The sequence below is a fragment of the Rhinoraja longicauda genome, chromosome 5, assembly GCF_053455715.1.
Source record: "Rhinoraja longicauda isolate Sanriku21f chromosome 5, sRhiLon1.1, whole genome shotgun sequence".
NCBI lineage: Eukaryota > Metazoa > Chordata > Chondrichthyes > Rajiformes > Arhynchobatidae > Rhinoraja > Rhinoraja longicauda.
Window position 1 is genome coordinate 33,288,088 of NC_135957.1, and position 13,357 is coordinate 33,301,444.

At 41.1% G+C, this 13,357-nt stretch overlaps 1 protein-coding gene across 1 annotated transcript in view; it reads left to right on the plus strand.

The window, feature by feature from the left end:
• The first annotated feature begins 8,091 nt into the window (after positions 1-8,091).
• The window catches only part of greb1 (growth regulating estrogen receptor binding 1), a 167,968-nt gene continuing 162,702 nt past the window's right edge, over positions 8,092-13,357 (plus strand). The window contains exon 1 of the mRNA XM_078399267.1: positions 8,092-8,224. The gene's annotated coding sequence lies outside the window, so the exon portion shown is untranslated. The remainder of the gene's footprint in view (positions 8,225-13,357) is intronic.

Genomic DNA, 13,357 nt, shown 5'->3' on the forward strand with positions numbered 1-13,357 from the left:
CAAGGAGATGGTGGAATATTATATATGTTTGAACCATTAAAGCTGTTACTTAATGGTTCTCTTGAGTTGTTTTGATAGTTTGAAATCTAAACATAAATTTTGTGAAAAAAATCTTTGGAGAATAAATAAAAATAACGTTGAAATTATAATCATCTTTGTAATTTAAGAGGTTATTTTAGTGACCAATAATTTTGGCGACAAAAGTTGTTATTAATAGTATTTTCTTCGGGGTTTTACTTTGCGGGGTTATTAACCATTCCGAGATTAGAGTCGATCAACAGTAAACAGCGCAAAGTAAAGCGATCTCGCCTAGAAATTTACAATGGTAAACATCCTGCAGAAACAATCCACGTTACTGAATTATGATTTTTAAATTTCTATTAATGTATCTCTATTACTCAGAGGAAATAGCTGCGGACTCCAGGAGGTCGATTTAGAAACAAAATCAGTGCCGTGCTCACAACCTAACCTATGAGTAAGTCCCGAAAGATAAATTCTCGTGAATTGTTGCGTCCTTAGTCAGATAGCTAATAAATGTTGTGTTTAAAATAGCTGGATCATAACAGTATTTTCCACACAAGGTTGCTTGCCATGAGATTGCTTAAGCACTAAATATAACATTTCTAGGTAAAATGAAGGCTAATTATAGTTTGATTACATCAAAAAATGATTCTGTTTCACTGTATGCATTATTACGATATGGCCAATTGTCAATTTGAGTTTATATTTTACCAGGTGACATGAGATCTTTATATTACTAAGACTGCTGATTTGCTGTCTATTAATATCGTTTACAATGCTGCTTCTGCAACATTTTCATATTGAAACGGAATCTTTTTAACGATAGATTTTGAAGCCAAACATCACAATATGTATTTTTAATTTCTGTTTTCACATTTTTTTAAATTGCTCTTTTTTAATATTTGGAACAAACGTATTTGCAAGAATTTATAATTGCAATGGAACAGTCCTTGCAATTTAAAAAAACTTTACATACTTTAAATGTCATCAGTGCCGAATTTTCTTATTTACCGTTTTATCCACGTGTTAAGGCTAATTATGTAGGTTTTGATTAATTTACAGAAATGATAAACACCATAGAAAATTTATACTGATCATTTGCACTCAATTTTATAATTTGTTGACCTGAATCATATGTTTTATGATAAGTCCACATTTATCACAAAACATAAATGACACGGGTGCAAAAAAGAGAAAGAACTTATTCATTTTGGTATTAAGAACATGACCTTACAAGTTATAGAATTGAATTATGTATGATTCTTGTATCAGTTAAGTTCATTTGACTTAGCAAAAAAATGTAATTATTTTGTCAAGAAGGAACATGCATAAAGTTAATGAGAGTAATATCAAAATAAATATTTTAGAACATTTAGAAAATGTAACAATTAAGAAAAATGTTGTGATTTAGTTTTTGTGAACTATAACGCCAAATTTAATCCCACGGTGATGATGATAAGCAAATCCAATGGCTCGTTGGGTTGGATCTTTTATGTAATGAAAACTAAAAAATGGTACAAATGCAACTCCAGTGCAAGTCAGACTTTTCAATTTCTTCAAATTACCTGAAATGCATGAGTGGGTATGTGTAATTTTCTTCTGGTTCTAATTCACAGCTTTGGACAAAATTGCACTCTCTGTATGTTGCAATTGCATGCTTCAATTCAAATGAACCCCAATAGCAGGAGCTGAATAAGAACACAAATATTCATCCAATTGATCCCTTGGTCCTATCACACCAATGACAAACCATATAGGCAATAACGATTGTAAGTGTAATTAAGCAAAGCGGAGTGGTAAGTACAGGGAATATAGAAAGCAGATTCTGCCTGGAATTATAACACAATGGAGATTAGAAGCTATTTAGGGATTGGAGAGTAGACTATGGTTAGGACAGGGTGGGAAGGAGTACAGTATAGTGTACAGTGAAATCTAAATTTATGGGGGAATGTTTGGGATTTAATTCATCAAGCATACCATTTCTGATTTTATTACTTCCGGCTCTCTGCCCCCTAAAGCCTCCAACCTTATCGTTCCCGATCCCCGCATGGCCCGATTTTATCTTCTCCCCAAAATCCACAAACAGAACTGGCCCGGCAGACCCATTGTTTCTGCTTTTTCATGTCCCATCGAATTAATTTCCACATACCTTGACTCCATCCTATCTCCCTTGGTCCAATCCCTCCCTACCTATGTCCAAGACACCTCACATGCTCTTCGTTGCTTCAATGATTTCCGTTTTTCAGGCCCCCACTCCCTCATCTTTACCATGGATGCCCAATCACTTTACACCTCCATCCCCCCCACCAGGAAAGTCTTAAAGTCCTCAGTTTCTTCCTCGTCTGCAGAACCAGCCAATTTCCGTCCACTAATGCTCTCCTCCCCCTAGCAGAGCTGGCCCTTACCCTTACCCTCAGCAACTTCTCCTTTGACTCCTCCCATTTCCATCAAATTCAAGGCATGGCTATGGGCACTCGCATGGGCCTCAGCTATGCCTGCCTCTTTGTAGCGTACGTCAAACAATCCCTGTTCCAGGCGTACACTGGCCCTATCCCCGAACTTTACCTCCGCTACATTGACGACTGCATTAGTACTACCTCCTGTACCCATGCAGAACACGCTGACTTCATCAACTTCATGACTAATTTCCATCCTGCACTCAAATTCACTTGGACTATCTCCAACGTCTCCTACCATTTCTGGATCTCACCGTCTCCATCACAGGAGACAGACTATTGACCGACATCTACAACAAACCTACAACAAACCTACTGACTCCCATAGCCATCTAGACAACACTTCGTCCCACCCTGCTTCCTGTAAAGACTCTATCCCCCTACTCCCAATTCCTCCGTCTATGCCGCATCCGCCCCCAGGATGAGGTTTTCCCATACAAGATCATCGGAGATGTCCTCATTCTTTAGGAAACGTGGGTTCCCCTCTTCCATTATAGATGAGGCTCTCACTAGGGTCTCCTCGATATCCCGCAGCTCTGGTCTTGCTCCCCCTCCCCTATTCGCAACAAAGACAGCATCCCCCTTGTCCTCACCTTCCACCACGTCAACCGTTGCATACAACATATAATCCTCCAACACTTTCGCCACATCCAACGAGATCCCACTACTGACCACATCTTCCCATCTCCACCCCTTTCTGCTCTCTGTAGAGACCGTTCCCTCCGCAACTCCCTGGTCAACTCGTCCCTTCCCACCCAAACCACACCCTCCCCAGGTACCTTCCCCTGCAACCGCAGGAGAAGCAACACCTATCCCTTTACCTCCCCCCTTGACTCCATCCAAGGACCCCAACAGTCTTTCCAGGTGAGGCAGAGGTTCACTTGCATCTCCTCCAACCTCATCTACTCTGCCTGCTGTTCCAGGTGTCAACTTCTGTACATCGGCGAGACCAAGCGCAGGCTCACCGATTGTTTTGCTGAACACCTCCGCTCAGTCTGCCTTAACCAACCTGATTTCCGCGTTGCTCAGCACTTCAACTCCCCCTCCCATTCCCAATCTGACCTTTCTGTCCTGGGCTTCCTCCATTATCAGAGTGAGGCCCAGCGCAAATTGGAGGAACAGCACCTCATATTTCGCTTGGTTAGCTTACACCCCAGCGGTATGAACATTGACTTCTCTAACTTCAAATAGCCTTTGCTTTCCCTCTCCCTCCAACCCCTCCCCTTCCCAGTTTTCCCACTAGTCTTACTGTCTCCAACTACATTCTATCTTTGTCCCGCCCACTCCCCTGATATCAGTTTGAAGAAGGGACTTGACTTGAAATGTTGCCCATTCCTTCTCTCCAGAGATGCTGCTTGTCCCGCTAAGTTACTCCAGCATTTGGTCTACATTCGATTTAAACCAGCATCTGCAGTTCTTTCCTACACATTATAATTTAGTGCTATACAGGCAGGCCCCAACCCACCTTTATTGTCTGATCAGCTATCTATCACTCTATTCTTCCCTCATATTTTTCAGTGACTCATTTTGACTGTTTTGACATTAATACAACATTTCTCTAAAGTATTTGAATTAGGATAATGACTTGCTGCTGTAACCTTTCCAGTTTCATAAGTTCATGTTCCAGGGACAGAATTAGGCCATTCAGCCCATCAAGCGTACTCCGCCATTCAATCATGGCTCATCTATTTTCCCCATTCTCCGGCCTTCTTCCCATAACCCCTGACACCCGTACCAATCAAGGAACTATGAATCTCCGCCCTAAAAATATCCGTTGACTTTGCCTCCACAGCATTCTGTGGCAATGTAGAAACCAAGAACTGCAGACATTGGTTTACAAAGAAGTACACGTTTGAATAATTTGGTGAGTCAGCTCTGGAGAACATGGATAGGTGATGTTTTGGAAAGACATGACAAAATGTTACCTATCCATGTTCTCCAGAAATGCTGCCTGACCTGCTCAGTTACTCCAGCAATTTCTGTTTTTATTTCCAGTTTTACTTTAGAATAGCTGGATTCTGCCTACACTTTCAGGAGAGACTAGCTGCTTTGTTCTGAGTTGAGAGCTTCATTCTCATTACATATATTATGCACTTCTGTACCACAATCTTGAAAGCATTGATAGCCAAAGCATGTATAAAGAAGTATCTGAAGAAGGGTCTCGACCTGAAACGTCACCCAATCCTTCTCTGCAGAGATGCTGCCTGTCGTGCTGAGTTACTCCAGCATTTTGTGTCTATCTTTATGTATATAACTGGTACAGTTGAGCTTTGTGAATTTGGGAGCCCTGACAGTAGATGGTGGTAAGCTCAGTGACAGAAACAGCGTTGTTCATGAAATGGCAGTCATTTGGCTCCTGTGGAGATGATTTTTTTCAAGTCATTGACCAACATTTTTGTTTTCAGGTGTAACTGCATCATTGTCTGTGGAACTGCAAATTAATTCACACATGCATTCTTTGGCAAACAGCCCATTTTTCAACTTTATGATAGAAGGAATGACATTGTGAATGGAATTGGTTAATTAGGTGCGTGATGAATACCTACATCAATGTCTTCAGAATATGCAGTGATTAGTTATTAACAAGCACATCCATTCTGCTTTCTGCCAATTACTTGTCAAATTTGTCCATAATTCTCATTAGATTTTACTTTTACAGAGAGCACTTTTGGTTACACATGACATTTGATTATCAACTGCTCGCCAAATCTAGAATTTAAATCTTGTTTCCGAAATTGAGCACTGTTGCTCTCTTCTTCGACTTTTCAGATTAGTCAAGCAAAATAATATATCTGCTAGAAACCTGACATAATATCAGAAAATGTTGAAAACACTCAACAATTCAGGCAACAAAGAGGAGTTGCAAACAGAGAGAAAGCTTTATGTTGAAGACTTTCAATCAGAACTTGGGAAGCTTAAATCTAGAACAAATATTATGATGGGAATAAAGCAGGAAGGAGGAAAGAACAAAAGAAAATATCTATCTTGGAGTAAAAAGCAGGAGAGATGAAAGAGCAAAATGGCTGCGAGGTTGTAATGTGCCTAGTCAAATAATGTGCCCCTGCAGCTTGAATTTACAGAGTTTCATTTAAATATGTAGGGGGTAATGGTCATAATAAAGTGGAATGATCTGTTCAAAGTGATTGGTGACTACAAACATGGAGTCATATTTGCACCCTGAATGGTGGAATTCTGTTTTAAAGTTGGAATTGATCATTAAATCAATGGGAATTTATGTTGCTCTCTGTGAATTACCAAGTATTGAGTCAATAAGGAATTCAGAGCAGCTTAACAATTTTACTGTGAAGTTGTAAAAAGCTCAGTGACTTCTTTGTTATCAGTTCACTTCTTTGGCATCACTGAAACAGTTCAGCAAAATAGTTAACTGGAAACAGATTCCATATTTCATTACCTAAGTAATAGCTGTGGCATGCTGAATTGCTGTGTCACTCTGATTTAAAGAACAATATTTGTATTGGAAAGTAATTCAGCAAAATACTTTGTTTGCAATTGGCCATTGAGGCAGGAGGATAGGATTCTTCTAAAGGCAAGAATACCCATTGTTCTAGAGGACAACTATAGTTTCAATTCACAATGGTGGTTGTAATAAAATGAAACACTACTGGAAATATCTATGACTTTTCAGATGGTCTTTTGGCTGTTGCAGCATCTGTCTTAGAAACATGGAACAATTGGAGGCACATAAATCCTTACTTTTACTCCAGAAAAAAGACAGATATAAGTCAAGTCAAGATTATTGTGCTATAGTGAGGTACAAGTACAGTTAAGTTGGTGCATTCAGCAGCATCACAGCCACATTGATTCAGAAAACATACAGAAAATATATGACATAAAAGCAAATTGAAAAGAATCAACAATCAAATCAATCAATGGAGTTTTCTAATATGCTTTGATGTTGAACTAAACGTTCCCAAAATAAATAGCAATAATTTTAAATACTTAACTAGTTGCCTGATGGCAAGAAGGCACTGGAACATGGCAACTCTTCAAAGATGACCCACTATCATCCGATACAATTCATCCACTCTATATTAAATCTCTCTTCTCTTTGCTGTGCCTATTGTACTTGTCTTTGGCTTGATTGTATTCATGTATAGTATTATCTGGTTAGCACACAAACAAAAGCTTTTCACTGTATCATGGTACACGTGACAATAATCAATCTAAACCGAACCATTTTCCATTTCTTATGATACCAGGGCTGGTTATGCTTGTGGCACAAGACTAGGAAGATGATTGATTATAACTTATTTCAGAGAATTTCCAACATTTTCTGTTTTTATTTCAACTTCACAGCATTTGATTTTTTAAAAACTTTCCTCAATAATTTACAATGGTTCCTAGAGGTACATTCCTCTGGGTACCAAGAGGAAGAGGTGAGCCCTGTGGAGATCCAACTATGCCAGAGGGGTGTATTGGAAACAGCTAAAAAGCAACAGTTCTTGCTGTGGTGACACTGATGCTATAGTATCAAATGGATCATTTTTGGATAAACTCCTTGTCCAAAAAGGTGATATTTTAATTGGCATATGTTGCATGATTTGGCCAGGTGGGTGTCTGGGTATGTTAAAAATATATATACATATAGACCATATCCGTGAAGTTAGATGGTATAATTATCCAGATGTTATATTTCTGATCTATTTTTGGTACAACGTTGAACATTAGCCTCAATCTGTAAATTAAATATTTGCCTTTTGTTACAGAAAGTTGTGGAGTCAAGTTGTGCTCCTGACATTTGGGTTTTTTATTTTTGTTAAATTAAACCAACGGACTTTTTAGTTCCCCAAGTAAATACAAATGTAGGAGGGTTTATATAAGAACTGGGAATTCCGTGAAGACAACCATACCCAAATAATCTAGATTTGCTTGACATTATCTTTGTGTCCCCGTTATCTTATTGCTGTTTGCAGGACATTACTGCAGTTAAATTGGCTGCTGCATTTCCTCACAACAATGACGAATGCTCAAACATACTTAATTAACTGTGAAAAAGTGCTTCAGGACTTCCTGTGGGCCATAAAAGATGCTCTATACGGTGTACATAAAAGTTAGTTCTTTCTTCAGATCGGCCCATTCCTACAATGGCAGAGACTGCAACAATTGTGCCGGGCTGTAGGAAGAGGGCGCGAGCGACCCGTGCAGGATGATCAACACTGTTTCAGACACGCGCATCTCGATCCACCACTATTTGAAACTAATAAAACAAGGACCGTGCTGCCACATGCTGCTAACGCTGATTCCTGCAAGACGCAATAAAGGTACTAACGTCGTTGAAAGGGTGAAAATCTCGGAGAATCAAGCCCACACTTAAATATTGAGAAATAGAAAATTAAAATATTTTTTTTAAACAGCGAGCCGACGTGCAGTGGCTTTTGTGCATTGAACATTATAATGGGATTGCGCTGGGTAACCGAATGCTACAGGGACTGTGGAGGCGAGTGAGCTGCGCCCGCCTCTGACCACAAGGTCTTGGCTTATTGGTTCTCCTCAGTCCGGGATCTGCGTCGGCTTTGCACCACGTGCGTGCCAGAGGCACTCCCCGGTGCGAGAGCCGCCTGCTCCTGCTTTTAAATAGTTTGGTAGCGCGGGGCTGATCGACGCGCTCGCTGTATGCTTTCCATCGCTTGTTTGGCTGTTATTCTTTTTTAAAGCAACAGCTAATCTTGCACAAATTAGACCGGAGATTTGAGCCACGATAATACACAGCTGCATTTTGTTTTGTGGTAAGATTTATGTTAATTATTGTGCCTTTTAATTATGCAAAGTTCTGATCCACACGCTCGCGCACACACACACACACACACACAAAAGTACAGCATCTGCTTGAGCCGGCTGGCGTGTGTTAGTGGGGATGCACGACGTTGGGATTCTGGATTTAAAAAGAAAACTTATACTTCTGTCGCTTCAAGTGCAACACGTAAAGAACACGCCGCGATCAAAAAGATTGTAGGGCACTTGATTTACAGGAGGGAAATTATGCCTTAATAAGTCAGTGGTGAATGTATGCCCCCACCCCCTCCCAATACACAACACCCACAACCGTCATCCCCAAGCCCTTCATTGAACAGCATTGTGAAATAGAACTGTTTAACCCTCGGATTCTCTTTTTCGCAACAATCTTGGGATCTTTTGAATTAAAAAAAACACAAATCGTATTTCCCGCTTGAAGCTACATTAGCAGCTGTAACCTGAAATATTCACGGTCGTGTACATTTTCACTCATCTCGAGTAAAATAATCCCGTAACGCGAAAACGTTGTATTTCATGTAGAACGATTTGTCCGTTTTGAAATACGAGTTTACGGGCTGAAGTTTTAGTGGACATTGTAATGTGTGAATTGTAAATCAGTGTTAGTGCTATGCAACGAAGTGTTCTTGACCATTTTGTAAGATAATGAATACAGATTTGTATGCATATTTCAGGCTATGCTTTCAGATCTTTGATGCTTTCAAGTTCTGGGAAAGCATCCTAATTATTGGCAATGTTTCTAGTAAGTTGACAAACTGGAATTTTTCAAGCATTGGCCAAAATATGGAGATGGGCATTTTGAAGGAGAAATTCTTCGGCTTTAATATGAATTCTGTGGAATAATCGTAGAACATGCAATGCTAATCTTAGATCCATGCTTCAAACGCGCCCGTTTTCCGGGATGGCAATTTAATCTTATGAGCAGCACGATTTTTATCACTCATCCAATTAATTTCTGAGAGTACTTTGAAATGTTATATCGTAGTGACTTTTGACACGTTGATGGTTGCAGAGAATTTTTACAGAATTGTTCTTTCCACGATTGCGACCACATTGCATACTTAATTTCACTCGAAGATATTTAATTTAAGATCGCAATTTGAATAGCTACAATGTTTTGTCTTTCTTGGTCCCTTTTATTAACGGCTAAATATGTACTTGTTACATATTGTAAGTACTTCAGGCCAAATAAGTGAACCACAAACCATATTAACAGTACAAGGATTAGCTACCTTACCTTCGCCCATATTTGTTCTGTGGAAAAATTAAAATCAAATCCCAGAATGCAATCCCTACCTGAAAAATCTTATTTCTCTGCTTCAGAAATTTCTCATGAAAGATGCAGTGATCTCGTCAGTTGTTATTTCTGGCAAGGCATGCAAGGCTGAAAGAGCATACGAAAAAATCACAACTTTTTCTTTGGTGACAATTTTGAATTGATTGCCAATTGTCAAATCCCAAGATAAATTTGTCTTTTTATATTCAGGTTATCATGGCAGAAAAGATTGAAAACGTCAGGTTATCTTAACTCAAGACAGTTCAAGCCATGACACAGCTTTATAGGACTGGTTAGGCTGCATTTGGAGAATTGTGTGCAGTTCTGGCCACCCTCTTGCAGGAAGGAAGTGGGGGCTTTGGAAAGGGTGCGGAGGAGGTTTAGCAAAATGATGCTGGATTGGGGGGGAATTCGCTACAGGGAGAGGTTGGACAGATTTAGATTGTTTTTCCTGGAATGCTGGAGTTATTTTTGTGGGGGGTGGGGGTGGGGATCCTGATCGAAGTATATACGATTCATGAGAGGGAGATAGAACCTTTTTACTAGGATGGAAACATCAAATATAAGGGGCATAGCTTTGAGATGAGAGAGGCAAAGGATAAAGAAGATGGAAAGGGCAGGTTTTTACACAGAGGGTGGTGACTGCCTGAAACATGCTGCCGAGGTGGGGGTTAGTGGCATTTAAAAGGCTTTTGGATAAGCATATGGAGGGATAGTTGCAGGTAGATAGTGATGATCTTGGCATCATGTTCAGCAGAGACATTGTGGGCCGAAGAGACGATTCTTGTGCTGTACTATTCTATGTTCTAAAATCCTATTTTGGGCATTTCTGCTCCATTACAATGATCCCAATTTGACAAATGTCTATACCCGGCTGTGACCCATTCACTTGCAATGATTTCTATGGTGCATCTGCAGAGGTTATTGGAGACATGCCAAATTTATTTTGTCTTCCAAGGAAGTAATGGCAATTGTCTGCTTTCTTCGCCATATTGTTAATTTGTTTGGACGCTGGATTTGATGTGAGCCGTGACCAGCCACTGAAAGCATTTTACGATGCTGGAGACATGAGGAACTGAAAATGCTGGTTTACAAATAAAGGCACAATAACTCAGTGGGTCAGGCAGCATCTCTGGAGGACATGAATAGGTGGTGCTTTAGGTCAGGGCCCTTCTTTAGACCGATCGTAGTAAGGGGAAGAAAGGTGGAAGAGAGATGGGGCCAGAACAAAGCCAGGCAAGTGATAGGTGGATAAGGTGAGGGGCATTTGTTTTGCTGATGATTTGACAAAGGCGAGAGATAAAAAGATTAAGGGCTGTGAGATAAGGAGATAAAGAAAGCAGGGGCATGAAATGTGAAGCCAGAAATGGGGATATCGGTGGAATGGGAAAGGGGATGGGAGAAATAGATGTGCATCCAGTTGTGGAAACTGCAAGGGGTGTGACACCTGCCCCTACACTACCTCTCTTGCATCTATCCAGGAATCTCCAGTTGCTAACTATTTTAACTCCCCTTTGCATCCACATAACAACTTTTCTGTCCTTGGCCTCCTTCATTGCCAGAGTGAGGCCACACACAAACTGGAGGAACAGCACATCATACTCTGCTTGGGTAGCATCCAACCCATTAGTAAGAATATTAGATTTTGGGTAACTAACCGAGAAACACCACTGCTTCTTTTCCCCTCATCCTCACCCCCCCTACCTGTGCCCCATCTAGATGCCTTATCTCAATCCTTTTGGCATTTCATTCCTGGCCTTTGTCCTATCCCCACCTCTCTTCAAGCTTTCTTTCTTTTCTACAGTGAGACTGAAGAATAGTCCCAAACCAAAACAAGATCTATCAATTTTCTCCAGCTGCCTGACCTACTGAGTTACTCTAGCACTTTGTCTTTTTATGATGCTGGATGTCAGAGCCATGCGATGGTGGTCATTAATGGCATGTTACTTTGTTTTATAGACAATAGGTGCAGGAGTAGGCCATTTGACCCTTCGAGCCAACACCACAATTCAATGTGATCATGGCTGATTATTCTCAATCAGTACCCCGTTCCTGCCTTCTCCCCATACCCCCTGACTCCACTATCCTTAGGAGCTCTATCTAGCTCTCTCTTGAATGCATTCAGAGAATTGGCCTCCACTGCCTTCTGAGGCAGAGAAATGCACAGATTTACATCTCTCTGACTAAAAAAAGTTTTTCCTCATCTCCGTTCTAAATGGCCTACCTGCGGCACGGTGGCGCAACGGTAGAGTTGCGGCCTTACAGCGAATGCAGCACCGGAGACTCAGGTTCGATCCTGACTATGGGCGCAGTCTGTACGGAGTTTGTATGTTCTCCCCGTGACCTGCGTGGGTTTTCTCCGAGATCTTCAGTTTCCTCCCACACGCCAAAGACGTTTAATTATCTGGGCAAATGGAAAAAAATTATCCCTAGTGGGTGTAGGATAGTGTTAGTGTGCGGGGATCGCTGGGAGGCGCGGACCCAGTGGGCCGAAGGGCCTGTTTCGGCGCTGTATTTCTAAATCTAAATCTCCGTTCTAAATGGCTTACCCCTTATTCTTAAACTGGCCCCTGGTTCTGGACTCCCCCAATATTGGGAACATGTTTCCTGCCTTTAACGTGTCCAACCCCTTAATAATCTTATACGTTTCGATAAGACCCCCCTCTCATCCTTCTAAATTCAAGTGTATACAAGCCTAGTCGCTCCAGTCTTTCAACATATGACAGTCCCGCCATTCCGGGAATTAACCTAATAAACCTACACTGCACACCCTCAATAGCAAGAATATCCTTCCTCAAATTTGGAGACCAAAACTGCACACAATACTCCAGGTGCGATCTCACTAGGGCCCTGTAGAACTGCAGAAGAACCTTTGTTTTGCTATACTCAACTCCTCTTGTTATGAAGGCCGACATCCATTGGTTTTGTTCACTGCCTGCTGTACCTGCATGCTTCCTTTCAGTGACTGATGCACTAGGACACCCAGATCTCGTTGTATGTCCCCTTTTCCTAACTTGACACCATTCAGATAATAATCTGCCTTCCTATTCTTACCACCAAAGTGGATAACCTCACACTTATCCACATTAAACTGCATCTGCCATGCATCTGTCCACTCACACAACCTGTCCAAGTCACCCTGCAACCTCATAGCAACTTCCTCACAGTTCACACTGCCACCCAGCTTTGTATCATCTGCAAATTTGCTAATGGTACTTTTATTCCCTTCATCCAAGTCATTGATGTATATTGTACATAGCTGTGGTCCCAGCACCGGGCCTTGTGGTATCCCACTAGTCACTGCCTGCCATTCTGAAAGGGACCCATTTATCCCCACTCTTTGCTTTCTGTCTGTCAACCAATTTTCTATCCATGTCAGTACCCTACCCCCAATACCATGTGCTCTAATTTTGCCCTCTAATCTCCTATGTGGAACCTTGTCGAAGGCTTTCTGAACGTCAAGGTACATTACATCCACCGGCTCTCCCCTGTCAATTTTCCTAGTTACATCCTCAAAAAATTCCAGAAGATTAGTCAAGCATGATTTCCCCTTCGTAAATCAATGCTGACTCGGAACGATCCTGTTACTGCTATTCAAATGCTCCGCAATTTTGTCTTTTATAATTGACTCCAGCATCTTCCCCACCACTGATGTCAGGCTAACTGGTCTGTAATTTCCTGTTTTCTCTCTCCCTCCTTTCTTAAAAAGTAGGATAACATTAGCTACCCTCCAATCCACAGGAACGGATCCTGAACCTATAGAACATTGGAAAATGATCACCAATGCGTCCACAATTTCCAGAGCCACCTCCTTAAGTACCCTGGGATGCAG